The sequence below is a fragment of the Budorcas taxicolor genome, chromosome 23 (assembly GCF_023091745.1).
Source record: "Budorcas taxicolor isolate Tak-1 chromosome 23, Takin1.1, whole genome shotgun sequence".
NCBI lineage: Eukaryota > Metazoa > Chordata > Mammalia > Artiodactyla > Bovidae > Budorcas > Budorcas taxicolor.
The window spans coordinates 12164584-12190726 of NC_068932.1; positions in this window are offsets into that span (position 1 = coordinate 12164584).

The following is a 26143-nucleotide window of genomic DNA, read 5'->3' on the forward strand; positions in this document are numbered from 1 at the left end:
AGAAAGGCTCACCGTAGGAAGTATCTGCAATTCCTTTTGACTAGGATTATCATCTCCCACCTCTTCATCTAACTAAGGTCTATTTCATTCTTGATTTGCTTGATACTGTTTTAATCTTGGATAAATATTCACAGAAGCTAGATTCAGTCCCTGCATCCCTTTTTAAGACCTTCCGATACATAAGAAAATAATGTTTCCTCTAAAAAACAAACACATGACACTGTGCACAAACTCCATTATAGCAGACAACACACTCCTTTGAAATAACTCATTTATATGTTCATCCTCCTCTACTGTGATCCCCCTGGGCATCAACCATGTTTTGTCATATAGGATTGTGACCAGCACATATTCAGTGTCCCATAAACCTCCATAGAATTAACAAATGAATGAATGAATATGAGTTATCAACAGAGTTCTGCTATATTTCCCAAATGTCTGTCTTTATTTCTGGTGAATTTAAATATTTGTTTTATTTTTCCTAACTGTATTTTAAAAGGTAATACATTTTTTTACTTTCATTTCCTAAGGGTCTTACAAGGAAATGCAAGATGCAAAATTAATTAGAGAGAGATTTCCACAATGGATATCCACACTGGATACCCCAGGCATAGGGAAGTGAACATGCAGACTAAAATTCCTAAAACCAAGCCAATTATTACAAGTTTGTCAAGATACCTTGATTTACTTTATGATAAGATCTTATTACCTTCCCTCTAGAGGCAATGCCTGTTATGAGCATTCCCTATGGGACTGTATAAGTGGAAAATTAAAAAGCATAGTGAAATGCAACATTATTCTACAAAAATGTTGCCAATTCCCCCAGGATTGACTGTGTTTGCTAGTCAATATTTCTGGGAATTTACTTTGCCTGTAATGAAGAATTGCCAATAATTCCCTTCTTGGGTAAGATTAGGGCATCAGCAAAGAAGTAAACTCCATAACACAAGCAGTAAGATTCTATTTTTTCCTATAATGTGTTACTAGAAACCATGCTGTGAAGCAAAAAGATTAAAAATAGATTTTTTTTTTATTTCATGCAGGTTTTGTTAAGTTTAAAACTGCATTTTCTTATTCATTTTAGCAGGTAATATTTTTATTTGATTAGGTAAAGTATTGACTGGCTCTCTCTTCTGGAGCCAAGAGAGAATAAAACAGCTGGACTGTGTAACATAGGCTAGGTCTCTCAGTAATTAGTGCAGTAGAAAATCTGGTTCAAAGCAAGAGAAAAAAAAAACAGCTATGGCATATATACCTTCACTTCCCAGTTTAGAGCCTATAAAGACAGGACTTGTCTTTACAGTCCTGAAACTTGCTCTTGTCCTTATTTCCTGCTTTACTTACACTTAACTTAAGAATCTTCCTTCCTATTGAAGTCCAGGTGGTCACTCACATTCATTTTTTGGACTTGTTACCAATATTATATATATTTAATGTTGGCCCAACTCCCTAGACTTAGGTTGTTTACTTATATAATTACAAGCAGGGAACAAGCTTTTGCCCAGTGACAACATCTTGAATAGCAGTCATAACCTCAGGAGAAAGAATCAACTATTTTAAGCCTAATTCATTAATTCAGGTTTGCAGATAGTGGCAAACACAAGCTATTATATTAAAAAGAGAGGCTTGTACTAAATTTCTTGAGTTGCTAGAATTCCCTAGCTTATGCCATCATGGAGTATACTTTAATAACAACTTCATCGATTTGTTGTGTAGCTGTGCCAAATATTTCAGTTCAGTCAGACCATTTACTTCAGCAAATACTTACTGATGTCTTATTATATATATATAGCACATTAATGGATTATTTTAGGACTTTGAAAAATATGCCTCAGAGCTTGTTCTCAAAAACTTTACTCTTTTAATGTCAAAAAGATATGTAGAGTTCTGCTTTCAAAAATGATAGAGTAGCTTATATTGGATTAACTTTACCACAGATTATAAACATAAACTCAGGACAAAAAATTTTCAAATAAAACACAAGTATTTAAAAATATAAGATAATGGTCAAACTTAGTAAAAAAAAAAAAAAAAACAGAAGTCAACATTCAAAGTAAAGAAACTATAGTGGGTAAGCCTCGTGTTTATGTGACATTTTGCCTATGGACACTCTTAGCATAGGTTATAGAGTACTGATACAGAAACTTAGCCCTGCTGGCTTCAAAAGTCAGGGGATGAATTTCAAGGCTGCAAAAATCTCTGAAAGCTAGGGGAGGAGTTCATGAGGGAGAAAGTCAAATCGGAATTCCAAAATAAATGCAGAAAAATAGATAAGTAAATATGTACACACACACACATGCATGCTAAGTCACTTCAGTAGTGTCTGACTCTTTGCGACCCTATGGACTGTAACCCACTAGGCTCCTCCATCCATGGGATTCTCCAGGCAAGAATACTGGAGTGGGTTGCCATGCCTTCCCTCAGGGGACCTTGCCAACCCAGGAATGGAATCTGTGTCTCTTCCGTCTCCTGAATTAGCCGGCAGGTTCTTCACCACTAGCACCACCTGAGAAGCCCACATCCACACACATACAACACCAAAATTCTGGACTAGCCCTTGAACAGTACTTGTGGGAGAGTTCCCAAGGGCCTGGTAGAAAGCAACAACTGGAAACCTGAAAGGACTAAGCAGATTTCAAATCCTAACCACCACAAAAGATGGAGTTTGGAATTGGAGTCTAACCAAGCTAACAGCATAGAACTAACAGCAACAATCTTAAGGGGACAATAACAAAATTCAGAGTCTGTATGACAGACATTGTTAATGAAATAATCAAAGATTTGACCAACAGTCAAGAGAAAAAAATCAGGTGTTAATAAAAGAAACTAACCCTGAGATGACCCAGATGTCAGAGTCAACAAGTAAGGACTTTAAAACACCTACTATACATATGTATAATAATTTAAAGGAAATTATAGTCATAAGAAATCAAAGTATGTGGAAAATAAACTGAGAAATGAACTAAATCAAAATCTAGAACTAAAAGTATAGCATTGTAAGTAAAAGTTTCACTTATGAGTTTAACAGTAAATTGGAGACAAAAATAATTGGAAAAATAATGGCCTAGAATTTCCTAAGTTTGATGAAAATATAAACTTTTAGATATTTAAAGCTCAATGGACCAAAACAGAAACAAATTCAAAGAGAACCCCAAAGTCAAACTGGTGAAAACTAAAGATAAAGAGGAAAATTTTAAAGTCAGAGAACATACTACAAAGAAGAAAAATAAATATATGAATGATGGCTTATGTCCCATAAATCATGGAAATAATTGAAGCCAAAAGACAACAGAAAAGAAAAAATACAGTTAAACAGAGTAGTCCATGGATAGAGAAAATATTATTCTAAAATGAAGGAAAAGGAACAACAAAGGGGAAGAATTTACTGGCAGTAGGTTATACTCAATTAAATGCTACAGGAAGTTATCCAGGCTGAAAGACATCACAATGTTTGGACCCTTAGATCTACATAGAGAAATGAAGAGCATCAGAAATGCAAGTAAATGAGTAAATGTAAGATTGTACTTTTCTTCACTGAATTTCTTTAAAGTCTTTGAACTTTGAAAGAAAACATTGTAGTGTACATATGCATTGTATAACTTTACATAGTACCAATAGTACAAAGGGCAGAGTGGAATGTTAAATGGAACTATATGACTAAAGGTTTGCACATATCAACTCTACATAGATTGTGATGAATTGAAGATGTGTATTATAACTGCTAGAGAAAACAAGACAGTAAATCCAAAGAGGTATAACTAAAATGCCAATAGAGGTATTTTGGGTTGAATGTTAAAGTTCTAATTCCAAGTATATAGTAATGTGACCTTATTTGAAGGTAGGGTCTTTAGAGAAGATGAGCCTAAATCCAACAGAACTGATATCCATGTAAAAGAGACAGACATGCATACAAGCAGATAGATGGCCATCTATACATTTATGAAATAAGACATTTTATAGAAATTGATGAGCTGATTCTATAATTTAGATGGATTCAAAAGACACAGAATAGCCAAAAGGAACTGAAAGAATAAAACTGATGAACTTTCATTGCATGACTTGAAATCTTAGCAGAAAGCTATAGTAATCACTGGCCTAGAAACATGTAAAAAGATCAATGGGACTTAATAAAGTCAAAAATTCTTTTTTTTTTTTTTTTTTTTTTGGCTGTTCTGCATGTCTTGCAGGATCTTAGTTCCCCAACCAGGGATTGTACCTGTGCCCTTGGTAGTGAAAGCGTGGAGTCCTAACTGCTGGACCACCAGGGAACTCTGAACAAATTCTTATATGGTCAATTATTTCCAAGACAAAGACACCAAGACACCAAGGTTAATAACCCTGGGAAAAGAAAGCTTAAAGAAAAAAAAGATTCTATAACAACTGAATATTCACTTCAAACTACATCAAATGAATATTTAGTTTATGTTATGGAAAAAACATAAACTAAACTCTACACCAAAAATAACAACTATTTTAAGATGGATCGTAAACCTAAACATAAAAGCTAAGACAAAGAAGTTTCTAGAATAAAACACAGAACACTGCATTTGTGGCCTAGAATTAGGCAAACATTTCTTAAACAAGACACAGAAGGTAATAACCATTTTAAAAATTGATACATTAGACAAATCAGAATTTTAAATCTGTTCATCAAAAGACACCATTAAGAAAAAGAAAAGGTAAGGTTCAGACTGGGAGAAAATGTTTATAAAACAGTATTTCTGACAAAGGATTTACTTTCAGAAAGTAAAAATAATTTCTATAATTCAATAACCAAAGGACAAATAGTCCTATAAATATGAACATAATGTGAACAGAGACTTCACAAAGAAAGATACATAAATGGTTAATAAGCTAAAAAATAAAAGCATTATCATAATTAGAATTACTGCAGATAGTGACTGCAGCCATGAAGTTAAAAGATGTTTTTTCCTTGGAAGGAAAGTTATGATAAACCTAGACAGTGTATTAAAAAGCAGAAATATCATTTTGCTGACAAAGGTCCATATAGCCAAAGTTATGGTTTTTCCAGTAGTCATGTATGGATGTGAGAGTTGGACCATAAAGGAGGTTGAGTGCCAATGAACTGATACTTTTGAATTTTGGTTTGGAGAAGACTCTTGGGAGTCCCTTGGATTGCAAGGATATCAAACCAGTCAATCCTAAAGGAAATCAACTCTGAATATTCATTGAAAGGACTGTTGCAAAGCTGAAGCTCCAATACTTTAGCCACCTGATACAAAGAGCCAACTCACTGGAAAAGGTCCTGATGCTGGAAAAGACTGAAGGCAAAAGGAGAAAGGGATGGCAGAGGATGAGATGGTTAGATAGCATCACCAACTCAATGGACATGAATTTGAGCAAACTCTAGGAGATAGTGGAGGACAAAAGAGCCTAGTGTGCTGCAGTTCATGAGGTTCCAGAGTCAGACATGACTTAGTGACTCAACAACAATAACAATCATTCAGTTCAGTTCAGTCGTGTCTGACTCTTTGCGACCCCATGAATCGCAGCACGCCAGGCCTCCCTGTCCATCATCAACTCCCAGAGTTCACTCAGACTCACGTCCATCGAGTCCGTGATGCCATCCAGCCATGTCATCCTCTGTCGTCCCCTTCTCCTCCTGTCCCCAATCCCTCCCAGCATCAGAGTCTTTTCCAATGAGTCAACTCTTCGCATGAGGTGGCCAACGTACTGGAGTTTCAGCTTTACCATGATTCCTTCCAAAGAAATCCCAGGGCTGATCTCCTTCAGAATGGACTGGTTGGATCTCCTTGCAGTCCAAGGGACTCTCAAGAGTCTTCTCCAACACCACAGTTCAAAAGCATCAGTTCTTTGGTGCTCAGCCTTCTTCACAGTCCAACTCTCACATCCGTACATGACCACTGGAAAAACCAGAGCCTTGACTAGATGGACCTTTGTTGGCAAAGTAATGTCTCTGCTTTTGAATATGCTATCTAGGTTGATCATAACTTTCCTCCCAAGAAGTAGTGTCTTTTAATTTCATGACTGCAGTCACCATCTGCAGTGATTTGGGGGCCCCCAAAAATAAAGTCTGACACTGTTTCCACTGTTTCCCCATCTATTTCCCATGAAGTGATGGGACTGGATGCCATGATCTTTGTTTTCTGAATATTGAGCTTTAAGCCAACTTTTTCATTCTCCACTTTCACTTTCATCAAGAGGCTTTTTAGTTCCTCTTCAGATCTCAGAAAAATGCAAAATAAAATCTAAAGGAGATACCAAAATTCACTCAGTAGAATGGCAATAAGACTAACAAAACTGAAACCAAGTAGAGTCCTGTGGGGCCCTTCTGAGTACAACCCTTCACATGTTTGTAGGAGATAGGTTTAATTCAGCCTCCTTGGCCTTCCTTGAGTTCCAAAGGGTAGAGTGAAACAGTTGCTTATCAGGGAAGTGAGGGAAAGCAGTCAAAAAACAATAGTGCAGCATGGGACAGGGTCCTGGTTCTTCCTCAAAGAACAAATAAACAGTATCTTTGAGTTCTTCTGTAGGAACGAAGGTCCCCAACCAGGTGGAGCATGTTAACTTTAGATTGAGCCCAAGATTCCTGGAACATCACCCTGTTACCTCACCACCGACCAATCAGAAGGAAGTCAGCTCACAGTGAAAGATAATAGATTCTGACCTCCTCCCCAAATGATTCTCCCTTTAAAAACTTTCATGATCAAGCGGAATCTTTGGAGCTTGTTTCTGGACATGAGTCTGCCTTCTCCTCAGTGGCTGGCCTCTTGAATAAAGCAAGCTTTCATTTCCAGTCAACAGTTGTTTCTCGAGTACTGGCTTTCGAGCAGTGAGCAGCCAAACCTGAGTTTGGTAACAAAATCAAATGTTGGGATAACATGGAGAAACTGGAACTCTTATATTCTACTGGTGGACATGTAAAATAGTACAATTGCTTGGGGGGGAAAAAAAAAGTTTAACTGTTATAAAGTTAAGCATATATCATCCCTGTTTCCCAAGAAGAATGAAAACACATGTCCATGAAACGACTTGTTTCAGACTATTTGTATGATATATATTCATAATAGCAAAAAAAAGTTTTGTAAACAACACTTGGTTTGCAAATGGCCCACATATACAGAGGGCAAGGGGAGACCAAAGAAAGAGGCAGCCCCTCCAGGGTAGTAGGTGGCAATGGGCAAGGCAACTCAGTACCAGGCTTGTCTCAGGCAGCTGCAAGACAAGTAGGCCTTCTCATCTGCCCACCAGAATCTTAAGAGTTTATATAGATACCTTAACTGGCTTTAATCATGTATTCAGTCCCGTTGGTCTCCACAACACACTGCTCTCTCAAGGCTGTGCCTCTAAAAACAGTGGAACTGGCAAGCAGACAGTACATTCAGGGACTGGGGAGGAGATGAAGGGCCTCTGAAAGCCTGGGTCCAGCTCACAGGTCAACCAGCAGTCATGTCCTCTACATGCCCTCCTCCATTAATACAGACATCCATCAATAGGAGAATGGAAAAACAAACTAGTTTTTTCGTAAAAGGAATCCTATTCCACAATAAAGAGAAATGCATTACTGATACATCTAACAACAAGAGTGACTCACACAGAAGTCATGCTGAACAGAAAAAGGCAGATACTGGCCACCAGATGTGAAGAGCCGACACCTTGGAAAAGACCTTGATGCTGGGAAAGATTGAAGGCAAAAGGGGAAGATGGTGGAAGAGGATGAGACAGCATCATTGACTCAATAGACATGAATCTGAGCAAACTCCAGGAGACAGTGAAGGACAGGGGAATCCGGCACGCTGCATTCCATGGGGTCCCAAAGAGTCAGACACAACTTAGTGATTGAACAACAGAAAAAGAACACGCATATTGCATGATTCTATTTGCAATACAGTCTAAAAGATTAATCCACAGTGAAAAATAGCCAGAAAAGGGTTGCCTCTGGGAGCACGGGTCATTGACTAAGAAGGAATTCTCTGGAACGACAAAAAGTTCTATCTCTTGATGTGGCTAGTGGTTACACTGGTGTATGCATTTGAGAAAACTTACTGAGTTGTACACATTAAACCTGAGCATTTGACTTTATGTAGACTTTAAAGAAAACTGAAAGCAAAGCAGTACTGAAAGTAAAAGAGAGCTCTATGGAAAAAAGACACGCATGTGCCACAGACATAAAAACAAAAGCTATCAAGAAAGAATTTTAAAATTCTATTAATACTTATAATGGCCTTATAATCACTGTCTCAGATAATTCACACAATTTGCCAGTGAATTTCTAACTAAGTTCTCTGTGGTACTCCTAGCAACACTAAGGCAGTATATCACGAAAATACAGTATGGTGGATTGTCCCAAGTTAAAGAAATGAAAATAAACTCATAAAATCCTCAAATTTAGTTTTTTTTTCTCCAATACACTTTCAAAAATGTATATTCTTGCTTTTAACAGCTTGCTTAAATGTGCTAACAAATATCACAATGAAACAAGACTGAAATATTAATGGGAATAGTTAGAAGTTTGACTTCTTAAATCTGTATCATCAGTTTGCTGTGGATTTTTGTTTTATAAGGAGACCCATTTCTATACTACAATTAATAGTACCATATTTTATGCTTACAAAGGTGCTTCTAATTGCTATGACAGAAGTAAACACAGTAATATTCCCTTGTGTTAACAAACGGTGACATAACTTCCACGGTTAGGCACCATGAGGACAAATTTGAGATCCACAGTCACTGATACTCAGGAAGGCATGATGTGTATTAACTTTATAGAAGAAAGCATCTTTGAGATATTGGGATTTGTACTGAGCCTAGATAGTGGTATTCCAGTAGGTAGGAAAAGACTAGAGAACTTCCAGAGATTATGAAGCATTCGAGGTTAAAAGCTAAGGCTTGGGTGTCAGGTCAACAGTAGCTCAAATTTGGGACTGGAACTTATTAGCTATGTGATCCTGAGCATGCTTTTAAACCTAAGTCTCACTTTGTCCATTCATAAAAGAGGGAATAATACCTATTTTTCAGGGTTGTTGTGATGAGACAATATGTATATAATGGTTGACACAAAAGTGTTCAAATAAGTAATTATTCAAAAGTGAATCACACTAAAGATTTTATAAACAAGCAAATCATTGTGAGATTAGTTGCGGTGACCAATTTGCTTTATTCAATGAGATTTTTCTGGAAATTAGTAAGAAATAAGGCTATTAACCTTTATACATGATCTTGTTGTTTAGTCACTAAGTCGTGTCCAACACTTTTGCGACTCCATGGACTGGAGCATGCCAGCTTCCTCTGTCCATGAGATTTCCCAGGCAACAATACTGGAGTGGGTTGCAATTTCCTTCTCCAAGGATTCAACTGAGGGATCAACCCAGAGATTGAACTCATGTCTCCTGCATTGACAGGTGGATTCTTTACCACTGAGCCACCAGGGAAGCCTGTTATATATGATGAGAGGAATAATTTATGAAAAACATTATAAGTTAGGGTAAGGAATTATATTTAGATGCACAAGTACCTAAGGATAAGTTTGAATATGATTTATAACAAAGGACTCCATGTCATTTTATTTAGAGGAATATGTATCTTTTCATATGCAAAGGAAATATGTATATAAATATGTACATAGTGGTGGGATACATTTTAAATTTTACAGATATATAGTCACTGCACTGAGATACTCAAGGAAACAATTTATTCCAATTATAGCATACTAATTTGCCAAGAAAAATGACTGATTTTCCAACCTGGTACTTCCCAAGGGAAGTCTAAGTCTAACTTGGCTGCAATTTTTAAATTTCTTTTATTATTCTGTTGACTATATGCTCCTGGACTTCACCATTAAAGAAGTTTGCTTACAAACACGCAGTAACATGAGAAAAATCCAAGTAGCCTAATATATTTTTACGCATTTACCTATTATCTCAAGAAATAGCATCTGCTTCAGTTATACTAATGAAGCTGTTCTGTAACTCATAATGGAGCTTGATATACTATTGCCTGCTGAAAATAAAAACACAGCAAATTATGCTGATTTAATTTACATTGGGTGTACTACTTTACACCCATTATCTCTCATATATGGAAGAGAACAGCTAGCTAGCTTGTTCAGTGATATAGGCAATCTCTTTCTCACTTGGTATCATCATTTTTCTAACAATTTCAGTATAGGTAAATGACTCAACTACAGTCCAGCAAATAACCATTCAAAAATTATTACGCATAATGCATAATAGTATGGGGCTTTCCAGGGGGCTCAGCAGTAAAGAATCCACCTGCCAATGCAAAAGACACAGGTTTGATTCCTGGGGCAAGAAGATCCCCTGGAGAAGGAAATGGCAACCCACTCCAGTATTCTTACTTGGAGAATCCCATGGACAGAGGAGCCTGGTGCACAAGACGCATGCATGATGCACCTGGAAACAGTGAAATGACTTAAAATCATGTGTTTTATTAATAGGATGACCTACATCTACATGACCAAACTGCTGCGTGACTGGTTTCCCATGCTTCAGATAGTCTTCTCACTTTCTACTTCCTTCATCTTATTCCCTGGATGTCTGGTCACTACAAAGGTTTGAAGCCATTCTCTTTGCCTTAGGAAAGAGTTCAGAAAAGTTGCAAAGTGCTGACCCCCTCTCAATGCCAGTTAATATCCACATGGTCTCTTCACTGAGCCACACCAACTGTAAGTCCGAAACCACAGATACTATCAGAGAGTTCACATTCCTTGTGTTGATACTCTAACAGCCTTTGGAAATGGCCTAAATATGGTTTATGAACTAATGTGCCTGAATGAGGTTTTGCTGTACAGAAGATTTGATCCAATGACTGTGTCTCTAGCTCCAGGGAGAGCCCTGGCACAAACAATGAGCTTTCTCAGGCTGCCTTCCACCTCAAGCCCCAGTTGTCTCTTTGCTCACAACTGCAAGAGACTTGTGTTGTTGTATGAAGTCACTAACAAACCTGAGCCAAAGAAATTAGAGAAACACTGCTGGGTTGGAGAAGAATGTTAGCCTCAGGAGAGAACAGTTTGGGCTTCTTACTGCCTCAGATTAAAAACTATATTCCATTATAGAACAGAAGGTTTTCCCCATTTTAGCACCTGTCTATCAGGGTAGAGTCATCTCTTATGATTGCCTTTTCTTTGCACTAAATTCCAGCCAAGCTGAACATTTTGGGCTGTATCTTAACTGCTCTCTCTTCTCTCTCTGATTTTGTTATCCTAGTTGCTCTTGGAAGTCTCTCTCCCACACCTCCCACATATACCTTCCCCTGTTTTTACTGAACCAATTCCTACCTATCCCTCAGACTTTGGTTTACTTGTATATCTTTCCAAAGAACTATTTCTTGATGCTCCCAGATTCTCTTTAAATGACGTTCCTAGGGGCTGCCATTGCACACTCTAATCCTTCAAGAACAAATGGGGTCTTAGGAAGATATAACAAGAACACAGAAAATACTGCATATTTATAAGAAAAATAAAATAGAAATAAACCAAGCTCTTATCCTTCTGCAGGCTGAATCCACTCTAGAGAAGTTAGGTCTGATCTACAGAGTAGAAAAATTGAGTGACATTAAATAAAAACAAAGATTTCTATATTCTCTTTTTTAAAAAATTAGAACACTTGGCAACACTACTCTTATATTTCAACATGCCAAAAATTAACTGGGGAGCAGCTAACCCCTTTGCAAGGGCTCCAGTTCTCCACAATCCCCACCACTCACTAGCCACTGCCTGGCTTGTGCATAAGCGCTAAGTCGCTTCAGCCATATCCAACTCCTCTGTCTATGGGATTCTCCAGGCTAGAATACTAGAATGGGTTGCTATGCCCTCCTCCAGGGGATCTTCCCGACCCAAGGATCAAACCTGAGTCTCTAATGACTTGCATTGGCAGGCAGATTCTTTACCACTAGTGCCACCTGGGAAGCCCCACTGTCTGGCTCACTCAACAATAATTTGTGTTGCCCACTGGACCCCTGTAAGCATGTGAACATGCAACCAAGAACAGTCAAGAGATTGAGATTGCAATAATAATCTCCATGTTTATGTTGATAACATGAGATCAAAGGTGAAATAAAGAAAAGGACTTGTGTTAAAAGATTTAAAAATTAGGAGGAGGAATAACGAAAATTAATTAACAGGAAATAGGGATACACACCCAACTTTTCTGCTTCAGTAACTTCAGTCCTAACTAGCTGGAATGTGTTTTCTTTGTTGTTTTGTTTTATCAACCGATAGGAAACTAAGGCAGAATGGTCATTACCATTTGTTCAATTAAAACTCTCTTCACATCTAGGTAGAAGAGTACCTGGATGTATAGGTGGTAACTGGGTCACAGTATCATAGAGCTCAATTTCTAATGCAAAACCCATCATTCAAGGATGTGCTTCAGGGACTTCAATCAGATGCCCTACTCTGCCCTGGTGAATAAATGAGTGACTCATTTATCCCCAGGCAAAACAGAAGGCAAGAGCCCAGTGAGAAAATACAAAAGGAATGATCCACAAGAAACCAGTTCCTGTACCTCATCGCTTTTATTCCTTTCACAAGCCAGAGTATTCTTTAGGGAATGATCTCATCTCTGGAGATGAATGAAAATATATTACTTCGAGGAGATGCAAATTTTACTTCAGTGTTATGGGAAAATAGGGACACTTCAGACCATAAAATGTACATTTTATGCTTTGGTGAGAAAGACTTTTAAACGTGTCCTGTCATCCAGAAAATAAATAGCTTGATAAAACTGCCCTAGAAAAGATGAAAACATTGTAACTATAAGAACAAAATCTTTTGAGACATTTGATGGCCCACAAAATGCAATTATTGACCATAATGTTATGTTTTTCATGATACCTCAAGATCGTCTAGAGCGCCCCTTTCCATATAAGTGAACAAAGGTATTTCATGGCTCAAAACAACACTAATTTATTATCTTTCATCCTAAAACCAAGATGTTTGTAGAGTTCTTTCTTTCTGGATGCTCTAAGGGAAAATCCATTCCCTTCTTTTATGCAGCTGCTTAGGTCACATATATGCCTTAATTTATGGATACCTTCCTCCATTTTTAAAGCCCACAGTATAGAATTATCAAATCTCTAGGATTCTGATCCTCCAACCTCCCTCCAATGGAGCCTTGTGATTACATCTGGTCCATCCAGATAATCCAAAGTAATCTCCCCTTCTCAGGGTTCTTAATCTCGTCTGCAAATCCCCTTTTCCATGTTTGTTCTAGGGATTAGGTGGTGGACATCTTTGTGTTCAGTGTGTGTGCTCAGTTCCTCAGTCATGTCCAACTCTTTGTGACCCCTTGAACTGTACCCTGCCCGGCTCCTCTGTCCATGGGATTCTCCAGGCAAGAATATTGGAGTGGGTTGCCATTTCTTCTTCCAGAGGATCTTCCCAACCCAAGGGTCAAACCCGTGTCTCTTGCATCTCCTGCATTGGCAGGCAGATTCTTTACCTCTAGCATCACCTGGGAAGCCTGGACATCTTTGGGAGGGCATTTATTATTCTGCCTAAAAGACACACTGGTTGGAGTTGTCAGATACAAAGCCCCATAGTTAGAAAGGTAATTGGAGTAAGAGTGCATTAGGGAGCTCTCAAGGTGGTTTCAGATAAAGCTCAATCACATAAGGAAAAGCATTTTATTCTGCTATGATTTCATACTTTTAATCTACTAATATAGATTTCAAATAACTGTTCTTAGAAATGTTTTATTTGGACCTAGTAGATGTAAAGAGATCAAATTTTTTAATGGATATTTAATGAACATTGTACTAAGAATTTTGACCACAGAATTCTCATTAAAAACTCAAGTGTTTTTAATAATATAAAAAACATAAAACTATTGTCTAAGATACTGGTTATATATATGCTATGTAGTTAAATGAGAATACAAACCTGCTGTCCCTGATGGGAGAACAGGACCTTCAGATACCTTCAGTCAAGATTGTTCAGTGTGTGTGTGTGTAAAGAAACAACAGTAATTAACATTTATTAAATGTCTATTATAATCCTTATGAGGGCTTCCCTTATGACATAGATGGTAAAGAATTTGCCTACAATGCAGGAGACCAAGGTTTGATCCCTGGGTTGGGAAGATTCCCTGGAGAAGGAACAGCTACCCACTGCAGTGGGTATTCTCCAGTATTCTTGCCTGGAGAATTCCATGGACACAGGAGCCTGGTGGGCTTCAGTCCATGGAGTCACAAAGAGTCAGACATGACTGAATGACTAACACTTCATAATCCCTATGAAGTGATTCCCTACAATTACTCTTATCTTACATTTGAAGAAACTGAGTCACAGAAAATGATTTATCCCAAATTTTAAATCTACCAAGTGGCATCTGTTTGAATCCAGGTGTTCTACATTAGAAGTTTCATTTACCTGTTTTAAGGAAATAAATTTCAAGAAGAAGCTAGAAAATGGTAGAAAATATTGGAGATTCCTCTATGCAGATCAAGATATACAGTTTGTATGAATTTTCTTCATATTAACCCAGAACCCTGCAAAGAAACACTAAGTGTTTGGATCTGTTCTAATTTGGAATTGATAGAGTTGACCATATATAGGTTAGAAGAAATACATTTGTTGATGAAATACAGAGAAAGGAAGAACAAGGATAGTACTTTTCATATATATTCACATACATACACATACACTCATTTAAAAAAAAATTAAAACAAAGACAAACAACTTTGTGTTGAGAAAAAAAATATCAAAAAAGTGCTTTCCACTAAAACATTTGTTTCAAGTTCTCCCAGTCACCTTAAAAATCATGAGCAAGACATCCTATGTCTCCCTCAAACTGAAGGTTAAAGCTCCTCAAGGTTAAAGGAATGGAAACTGCTAGATGAAGAAGCATCAAGGCTTGAAACAAAACACCTTGGGCTCAATGGTGGTAGTGGTTTATCGCTACATCATGTCCAGCTCGTGAGACCCCATGGACTGAAGCTTGCCAGGCTCCTCTTTCAGTGGGATTCTCCAGGCAAGAATACTGGAGTGGCTTGCCATTTCCTGCTCCAAAAGTGAAAGTGGAAGTTGTTCAGTCATGTCAGACTCTTTGCAACCCCACGGACTATACAGTGCATGGAATGTCCAAAGCCAGAATACTGGAGTGCGTAGCCTTTCCCTTCTCCAGGGGATCTTTCCAACCCAGGGATCAAACCCAGATCTCCCACATTGCAGGAAGATTCTTTACTAGCTGAGCCACAAGGGAAGCCCTTGGGCTCAATATGCTTGTTCTAAGCACCCCTGTCTCACCTTCCACATGAATTTTGTTACCTACTATTTTGGTTTCAAATACTTTGTCTTTTTAATTTCCTGAAACAACATGGAATTGCTGTTTCAAATATAGTGGCTTTTTCACCAAGGTTTTATGATGAAAATTGATATTTGTGGTTGATTGCAGATAACTCCATCCCTTTCTCTCTGAAACCAGTTATGAACACATGCACAAACACAATTAAGAATTGCTTAACTCCAACAGGTTCAAATTAAAATGACATAAACTTATCTAACAGAGAGAAGGTAAAAAGCCATGAAACATTTCTTACATTATAGAGCTAACAGAAGACAACATTTGGAACTGGGAGAAGTGCAGGCCATCTTGATCAAGCATCACATTTTCTTATTGAGAAAATGGAAATTCAAGAGTGAAAAGAACTGCAAAAGCATCATCAGAATAGTCTGTGCAGAAGTCAGACATCAGCTCACTAGCTCATCTTCATACCTCAATAATAATGACAACTTCATAACGATGGTGATAATAAAAACAATATTTTTGAGTATTTCAGTGTGCTAAGCATTCCACATGCATTAGTTTATTTATGTTCCCCAGACCCCTTAGAAGTCAGATTTTGTTAGCATCTTCGTTTACAGGTGAAGCAACTTCAAGTCAGAAAGGTAAAGTGATTTCATTAAGGCTGCATGTCTAAAGGGTGATAAACTTCATTCAGAAGCCAAGCTGATGCTGAAACTGAGTTCTTAACTATTGGGTTGGCCAAAAAGTTTGTTTGGGTTTTTCATAATTTTTTAGCCAATCCAGTATTATGCTGTGTACCAACAGTCTGCACAAAAGGAGATGCTCATGCCTACATACACACATGCACATACATACCATTAGTAAGAAGTTTCTCTTCATTTCTTTTTTCTCATTTTTATTTTCAGTGTAGTTCCCTCAAAAGATTCCATTTCCCTCCTTTTAATTCTTGTCTCCTTATAATTTTTTCTAGGCCTGGAAGATAAGAACTTTTCACTGCATTACCACTGACTACCTTTTGAATTAGCACAAGTAGCGAACCAGATTATAATGCTAGTTAGCAACAGCTATATGATCTTTCCAATTCATGGCAATTTAGCACCTTTAAAACCTCAAAATTGCCAAGTTAATATGTCTTTAGTTCAGCAATTATGATAGTTATCAAGTCCCTGTCAGTAGAATAAACCCTTGAAAAGTTTACAATTGATGTACTATATAGAGGAAAATCAAGTGCTTCAGGGTAGATCCTGAATGATGAGAATATTTTCTAGAAAAAAATGTCCAAGTCTGAAAAAAATATGTATCTCATCATCCTTCAAGTTTACGTCTTCTGAGTCCTATTTGTCAGACTAGGAATGAGACTACATTAAGACAAGGTTTTACATAGTCATTTCCTTTCATTTTTCCAACAGCATTCCCAAGTAACTACTATTATCCACATATTCCCAAACAATTTGGGGGAAACAGGATCAGAGAGAGTAAGGAATTTACTAGGATCATAAATGGGGCTTCCCTAGTGGCTCAGATGGTAAAGAGTCTGCCTGCAATGCAGGAGACACAGGTTTGATTCCTGGGGTGGAAAGATCCCCTGGAGAAGCAAATGGCTACCTACACCAGTACTCTGGCCTGGAGAATTCCACGAACTGAACAGCCTGGACATGGGATCACGAAGAGTCAGACATGACTGAGCAGCTAAAATTTTCTCTTGACTTTCAGGCTCATAAAAAGCACTCCATGGCCAGGAGGGAACACGTTCCGGTGCGGGCATAACAATGCTTTTCTCTTCAAAGCAGAGTGCACCTTGGTAAGTGCACCTTTCATTGCGTCTGTACATATCCTACTGGTCCCACATGGATTTCCCAAGCAATAGAGCTTACTGGCGGTAGCAGAGGAGAAATGGAAGGATCGGAATGCCAAAAACCTTTTAGTCTAAAGCAATTTCACATATAAATCTCAGACAAGCTAAGATCATCTTTATTCTTCAAGCCACCTACAAAAGGTCATTCCAAAGACATTTATATTGCTTTGTCAGTTTCCTGCATGTCAGGTCCTCACAAATAGAAATTCATCTGTAGTGACCATGACAACAAATTCTCTGCACTGAGGCCTCCTCCTTTCTCTATTCAGAGGGCAATCCAGATAGCAGAAAGGGGGCAAACACACACTATTTTTCAAAGGCACTCTTTCAAGATAGTTTTGGTTTGCAGTTTCAAGAACCATATGAATGACTTATTATAGAGTTTCTAAGTCAGTCCTTCTTGAGGCTTAAAGACTTTCAATCCACTCACATCTTTATGGCAAAGCCATTTCAGAATAATAAATCATTTTCTTTAAAAAGACATCATAAAGCTAAGTATATTTGAAATTATATGGGCCTAAGAAAACCAATGTAAGTGAGGTGATTGAACAAGGAGGTTTTGACCTTCAGGAATGTGCATCTATAAAAGTACATAAATCAGCTACAAAGATCATTATTTCTATACCTAAAACCCTGAAAAATGCCGTCATGAAGTCAAGCATGCCTCACTAACTATGAGAAGACAAAGGACGTGACTAGAGGAAGTGCTGCTGCTGCTGCTAAGTAGCTTCAGTCGTGTCCGACTCTGTGCGACCCCATAGATGGCAGCCCACCAGGCTCCTCCGTCCCTGGGATTCTCCAGGCAAGAACACTGGAGTGGGTTGCCATTTCCTCTCCAATGCATGAAAGTGAAAAGTGAAAGTGAAATCGTTCAGTCGTGTCTGACTCTTAGCAACCCCATGGACTTACAAAAGTCCAGGAGGAGGAGCCTACCAGGCTCCTCCATCCGTGGGATTTTCCAGGCAAGAGTACTGGAGTGGGTCGCCAGTGCCTTCTCCGAGAGGAAGTGCTGGTCTTTCCCTAATTCCAGGTTTTTGCTGGAGCCTCCTTAACTATGTACATTCTGTCCCCAACCTCCAGCTGCCTCTCCCAACTAAAGGTTCACCTTCACTTTGAAGCGGAGGCCACGGGGTCATAGAAGTGCTAGCCCCATCTGTTGAGGTTCCTTGGAAATGATGCCTAAGCAGCATCCTCCAACTATAGGCTCTTTCATCTCAGGGAGAGCAATTTTAAAAGTACAAATCAGCTGCTAAATACAGTTGACCCTTGGATAATGTGGACACTGGGAAGACCTAAACTCTGTAGTCAAAAGCCTGTGTATATGTTCTTTATCTAAAATATTAATCAATATATGAGTGGATAAAGACGATGTGGTACATATATCCAATGGAATACTAGTCAGCCATAAATCATAATGAAATAATGCCATTTGCAGCTACATGGATAGACCTAGAGATTATCACACTAAGTGAAGTCAGAGACAGACAAATACCATACGGTATCACTTATATGTGAAATCTTTAATATGACACAGATATTTCTGTTTCATAGATAAGTTCAGACTCACAGACACAGAGAACAGATTTATGGTTGCCAAAGAGGAAGGGCAGGGAAGGGATGGAGGGGGAGTTTGGGATTAGGAGATGCAAACTATTATCTCTAGAATGGATAAACAACAAGGTCCTACTGTATAGCATGGGGAACTATATTCAATATCCTATAATAAACAATAATGGAAAAGAAAAAAATAATCTGTGTATAACAGTAGAACTGTGTATAACAGTAGAACCTTCATATCCACATTTCCTAGGTATCTGTATTCCTCATCAATAAATTCAACCAACTACATATAATGTGCTACTGTCATATCTATTACTGAAAAAATATGCATTAAGTGAACCAGCTCAGGTCAAACCGATGTTGTTCAAGGGCCAATTGTATATACTCATCTCAACAATTCTAAAAATTTCTGCTAAGAAAATGTTTAGTGATAGATACATTAAACTTAATTACAAGATTGTTCCTTTATGTTATTTTTAATGCCAAACAATAGAGGACTCCTTATTTATTCAAAATATTGTTACAAATGTCCGTGACATAATATCAGGGAAAAACACATCTTCCAAAGAGTAACTAGATTTTTATCTCATTTTTATGTGTGTGCACACAGACACACACATGTACACACACACACACCCCTAGGTAAATGGTGGGAATCTGAGTATTTGCAGTTTTCCTTTTTCTCTGTATTTTTGTTTTCCATAATAAAGTTTTATAATATACAATTATTTTTAATTGTTTTTAGTTTACCTACAAAAGATGAATGAAAGAGCATAGAACCAATGATAAAAAATGAGAGTGTGAGTAAAATAATTCACACCCTTGAGGTCATTCTCAAATGTCATCTAATCAGTGTCAGCTTGCCTGGCTCTTCTTAAAATTGCAACCCGCACCCTTGACACTCACTATTCTGCTCCTGTTTATCACCATGGCACATTCAATTGTCATCTAACGTACTGTATTTTTATTTTGTACTTTGTTTTTGCCTTTTCTCCCCATAGAAGGTCAGAGACTTGGTTTTGTTTACTGCTACTTCCCTGGTGGTTCTTAGCACAGTGACTGGCCCTACACCATATATACGCAAAAAATATCTAAAGAACATCCGACTAGAAAGGGATGGCTCAGATCAGCACCAAGAGTCAAGGAAGACAGATTCTCTAATAATCAAGACTTGTAAAAATGCTTAAAACACAAAAAGGGGGACATGGGTAGAAGTAAGCTATATACAGAGCAAGAAGATAAAAAATTTGATAGGGCACTGATTAAGATAGTACAGGATTAGATGAAAAAACAATCAAAATTTCTCACTTCTTACTTCACTTCTCTCTTTAAAGGATGACAGTGAGAAAGACTGGAGTCAAAGCTGTAGTCAAGGTTGCCGGGAGAAATATCAACAACCTCAGACAGGCAGACGACACCACTCTAGTGACAGAGAGCAAAGACGAATTAAAGCCTCTTGATGAAGGTGAAAGACGAGAGTGAAAAAGCTGGCTTACAACTCAACACTCAAAAAACTAAGATCTTGGCATCCAGTCCCATCATTTCATGGCAAATTGATGGGGGAAAAATGGAAAGTGACAGACTTTATTTTCTTGGGCTCCAAAAGCACTGCAGATGGTGACTGAAGCCATGAAATTAAAAGACACTTGCTCCTTGGAAGGAAAACTGTGACAAACCTAGACAGTATCTTAAAAAGCAGAGACATCACTTTGCTGACAAAGGTCTATATAGTCAAAGCTACGGCTTTTCCAGTAGTCATGTACAGATGTGAGAGTTGGACCATAAAGAAAGCTGAGCACTGAAGCACTGATGCTTTCAAATTGTGGTGCTGGAGAAGACCGTTGAGAGTCCCTTGGACAGCAAGGAGATCAAACCAATCAATCCTAAAGGAAATCAATCCTGAATATTCATTGGAAAGACTGATGCTGAAGCTTCAATAATTTGGCCACCTGATGCAAAGAGCCGACTCATTGAAAAAAACCCTGAAGCTAGGAAAAATTGAAGGAAGGAAAGGAGGGGATGACAGAGGATGAGATGGTTGGATGGCATCACCAAAGCAATGGACATGAGTTTGAGCAAACTCTGGTAGATAGTGAAGGGAAGACTGGTGTGCTATAGCCCATGGGGTTGCAGAGTTGGACACAACTGAGTGACTAAACAACAACAAGTGAGAAAAGGCAGAATAAGCACTGAAATAAGGACACTGAAGAGCAAAGTAAGTGAGAAGGATATACAGGAGTTCAGGTTGCTCTGCATGAGGTCTGGCCTTGATGACTCGATGGCTTTTCCTGGGAGGACTTCCATCTGGCTTTAGGCATCCATTCCATGCTGTGCTACCTTGTTGTAACATCACCATTTTATAACTAATTACTACTCACTTGAAGGTCAAATCTTTGAGCATAAGCATTGTACTCTCTGTTCACTGTTGAAGCCTCAGTGCCTATCCTAGCACAAAGTTCCCAATAAATATGAGTTTCATTAATTCCTTAAATACAAATCAAGATACTAAGAAAACTTGCAAATTAGTATATTGATCCACCCAAAGGGGACATTAAAAATCACAGAAGATTAGAAAAGTAAATGATAGAGAGCAGACGATTGCCTGATTTTACAAAGTACAAGAAATATTTGGTAAATTGTTCACTGATGTATTCTGTTGTTGATTTCAGGCCAAACTCTGTACTGAACAATTGAACAGAGACTTTGTATGTGCTTCAGAAAATAAGCTGTGAGCAATAGGGGCCACATGGGTTCACCTAGCCAGCCAGCCAGATTTTCTTGTCTAGGGTTAGTGAACATTTTAGAAAACTATCAGAAAATTTGATTTTTTTCAAAGCATTGAACAAAGGCTTGTCTGATGTCTTTATCCACAGTAGCCTGCACATAACAGATACTTGATGAAAGTGGATTTGGCAAATGATTGCAAAGAGTATTAACTGTATTATTTCCTTCCAACATTTTTTGTGTTTTTCTTTCTTTTATTCATCCATGTTCCTCTCCTTAACAGACACATTTCTTCTTACCTGCCAGGATTGCTAACCCTTTGCTGAAATTAAAGTGCTATGGCACACTTGGGATAATTACAGGATTTGAGAATTTCTTTACATCAAACATTGGGCAAGAAGGAAGCTTGGTTTCATCTATCCATTTTTCCTTAGAGAAGAATGAAACAGTTTCAGGGAAACTAGGAGTTAGATGCAACAGCTCAAGATGAGGAGCTCTCTCTTTCTTTCCTTGATTATTTTTCTTGCATCACTTCCAAATCAAATCACAGTTGCATCTCCATCACCATTTTGCTACCCTGGTGTCTGTATAGAAAAAAAATAAAAAATCAATCCGATGAGTTTATAATACTAAAGGGATTGAATGTTCTATTTCCACAGGGCTTTCATATTAAAGGAAGATGTGAGAGGGTAACTAACCTATTTTTAAAAGGTCTAGACAATGGTGTGCATTCAGACAAACTTAAACTCACTTTCTCCCATTCTTTGACACAAACAAATGCTCTGGGCAGGTCTACAGAACACACACACACACCACTCACACCCATTAAGTCACAGAAAGTCCTGCATGAATTCTGTCTCCCTTGGCTATGGATGCTTGAGTATAAAAGTACTCAAATGGGACTGAGGAGGTTTAGGTTCTTGTCTCAACTCTTCTACTATGAAGGTGTCTAATTCTGAGCAAGTCACTCCCTTCCCTGGACTCTAGTTTCCTTATAAAGTGAAATGAATTTAGCACAAGAAATGGAGTAATAGAGCTGTTAGAAGGCTGAAGGAACAAGCTCCAGGCCAGTCTCTTGGAAAGTCTCCAGACCAAAAAAGAACTGACTGCCTAAAGAAGCTGCTACCCTTGCAGCCACCACTAGATATCTGCTGGCCTGCATCTCATTGTGCAGCATTCACTCACAGCACAGCAGCAACCTATGAACACCAGCCGAGGTGCAGAACAGACAGTAACACCAGTGATCCAGAGATCACGGTCAGCTGCCCCTATACCCACCAATTACTGACAGCCAAAAGACTAGAAAGTGAACTCTGGAATCTGCTTTTAGAAAAATCACATTCTTGCTAGCTAGCACATACAACCAAGAACTGGAGGTAAGAGACCCTTTCTTCAATTCACCCTTCAAATCTCATACAAGGGAAACCTGGTGGAATCTACACCAAATCCAGTTCCTTAGTTGCAAGCAAACCTTGGGAATGCAGGTTTTAGCTTCCTAACTTGTGTTATACATATGAGCACATAGAAGACATTATGACTGAATGCTGAATGTTAAAAAACAATCTCTAGTACTGGTATGTTTTGATAATACAAATAGCTCTTTCAGGAGCTAACAAGCTCCCATCACTGGAGATGTACAAGCAGAAACAAGACAGTCTATTGGGAGGATGAAACTGTTTTTGACCAGTAATTTGCACACCTTGCAGTAATTTGCACACCTTGCAGTAATTTGCACACCTTGCTGCATATGACCTTAAATCACTGGTCCCATTTCCAAAGATTCTGGTTAGGTGGGCTGTGGTTAGTCCCAGCAATAAATATTTTTAAAATTATTCTACATGATTTTGAGGTATGGCTGGACTCAGGGACACTCAACCACAATGGCCAAAGTAATTTCCAGCCCTAATATATAAATCCTTGCATCTAGAACTTTCAGTTCAGTTCAGTCGCTCAGTTGTGTCCAACTCTTTTTGACCCCATGAATTGCAGCACACCAGGCCTCCCTGTCCACCACCAACTCCCAGAGTTTACTCAAACTCATGTCCATCAAGTCAGTGATGCCATCCAGCCATCTCATCCTCTGTCGTCCCCTTCTCCTCCTGCCCTCAATCCCTCCCAGCATCAGATCTTTTCCAATGAGTCAACTCTTCACATCAGGTGGCCAAAGTATTGGAGTTTCAGCTTCAGCATCAGTCCTTCCAATGAACACCCAGGGCTGATGTCCTTTAGGATGGACTGGTTGGACCTCCTTGCAGTCCAAGGGACTCTCAAGAGTCTTCTCCAACACCACAGTTCAAAAGCATCAATTCTTCGATGCTCAGCTTTCTTCACAGTCCATCTCTCACATCCATACATGATACTGGAAAAACCATAGCCTTGACTAGATGGACCTTTGTTGGCAAAGTAATGTCTGCTTTTTAATATGCTCTCTAGGTTGGTCATAACTTTCCTTCCAAGGATTAAGTGTCTTTTAATTTCATGGCTGCAATTACAATCTGCAGTGATTTTGGAGCCCAAAAAAGTAAAGTCTGACACTGTTTCCACTGTTTCCCCATCTATTTCCCATGAAGTGATGGGACCAGATGCCATGATCTTTGTTTTCTGAATGCTGAGCTTTAGGCCAACTTTTTCACTCTCCTCTTTCACTTTCATCGAGGCTTTTTAGGACTATACAATTGTATGCACCATACACTACTATTACAAGAACTCATATGTTATTTTCAAATGAACACAGATCCTTGAGAAATCCCACAATGTAAACTGGGATTTATTCTCTTGTCTTATATAAAAAGAATCTGGTTATCAACTATTTTGTGGCAATAGATTAGTGCCAAGGATACACTAACTGAAGATATTCTTTCATATGAAGAATTCATGACAATAGTATGCTGAGGTAATTTGCTTTTTCCTACAAAGGATTTATAGACCAATAGAATGGAGAAGTGCATTGGAGAAGGAAATGGCAACCCACTCCAGTGTTCTTGCCTGGAGAATCCCAGGGACGGGGAGCCTGGTGGGCTACCATCTATGGGGTCACAGAGTCGGACACGACTAAAGTGACTTAGCAGAAGCAGCAACAGAATGGAAAAAGATTGCTCAGGTGTTCCTTTGTGAAAGGCTTTAAAAAAATAATTTTATTTATTTTTGGCTGTACTGGGTCTTCACTGCTGTGCTGGCTTTTCTCTGGTTGTGATGAGTTCAGCTGCAGTGGGCAGGCTTCTTACTGCAGTGGCTTCTTCTGTCACTGAGCATGGTTCCTAGGGTGCGAGGGCTTCAGTAGTTGCAGATCCTAGGCTTACAGCATAGACTCAATAGTTGTGGTACACTGGCTTAGATGCATTGCACCATGTGGGATTTTCCCAGATCAGAGATCAAGCACTTGTCTCTTGCACTGGCAGTCAGATTCTTTACCATGAGCCACCAGGGAAGATCTATGAACACACATTTTAAAATTTTGCTTTGTCTTTTTGTTTCTGGTGAATAAATTCATCCAGATGGGATCTGGGGATTTATCCTCTGCACACATATCAAATTCAGTGCACCTGTATGCTTGCCTTTGAAGGGCTGGTAAACATTTATATTTGTTGTTCTGATCAGCCAAACAAGTTTTATTACTGGTATTATAATCAGTGAACAGTATGAAAAGGCAAAAAGATGGGAAACTGAAAGATGAACTCCACAGGTCAGTAGGCACCCAATATGCTACCGGAGATCAGTGGAGAAATAACTCCAGAAAGAATGAAAAGATGGAGTCAAAGCAAAAACAACACCCAGTTTTGGATGTGGCTGGTGATGGAAGCAAAGTCCAATGCTGTAGAGAGCAATATTGCATAGGCACCTGGAATGTTAGGTCCATGAATCAAGGCAAATTGGAACTGGTCAAACAGGAGACGGCAAGAGTGAACGTCAACATTTTAAGAATCAGCAAACTAAAATGGACTGCAATGGGTGAATTTCACTGAGTGAATTCAGTAGTGAATTTTCACTACTGTGGGCAAGAATCGCTTAGAAGAAATGGAGTAGCCCTCACAGTCAACAAAAGAATTCAAAATGCAGTACTTGGGTGCAGTCTCAAAAACGACACAATAATCTCTGTTCATTTCCAAGGCAAACCATTCAATAGCACAGTAATCCAAGTCTATGTCCTGACCAGTAACGCTGAAGAAGCTGAAATCAAATGGTTCTATGAAGACCTACAAGATCCTCTAGAACTAATACCCCAAAAAGATGTCCTTTTTACTATAGGGGACTGGAATGCAAAAGTAGGAAGGCAAGAAACACCTGGAGTAATGGGCAAATTTGGCCTTGGAATACGGAATGAAGTAGGACAAAGGCTAATAGAGTTTTGCCAAGAGGACACACTGGTCATAACAAAAACCCTCTTCCAACAACACAAGAGAAGACTCTACACATGGACATCACCAGATGGTCAACACTGAAATCAGATTGATTATGTTTTTTGCAGCCAAAGATGGAGAAGCTCTATACAGTCAGCAAAAACAAGACCAGAAGCTGACTGTGGCTCAGATCATGAACTCCTTATTGCCAAATTCAGACTGAAATTGAAGAAAGTAGGGAAAACCACTAGACCATTCAGGTATGACCTAAATCAAATCCCTTACAATTATATTGTGGAAGTGAGAAATAGATGTAAGGGTCTAGATCTGATAGACAGAGTGCCTGATGAACTATGGACAGAGATTCGTCATATTGTACAGGAGGCAGGGATCAAGACCATCCCCAAGAAAAAGAAAGG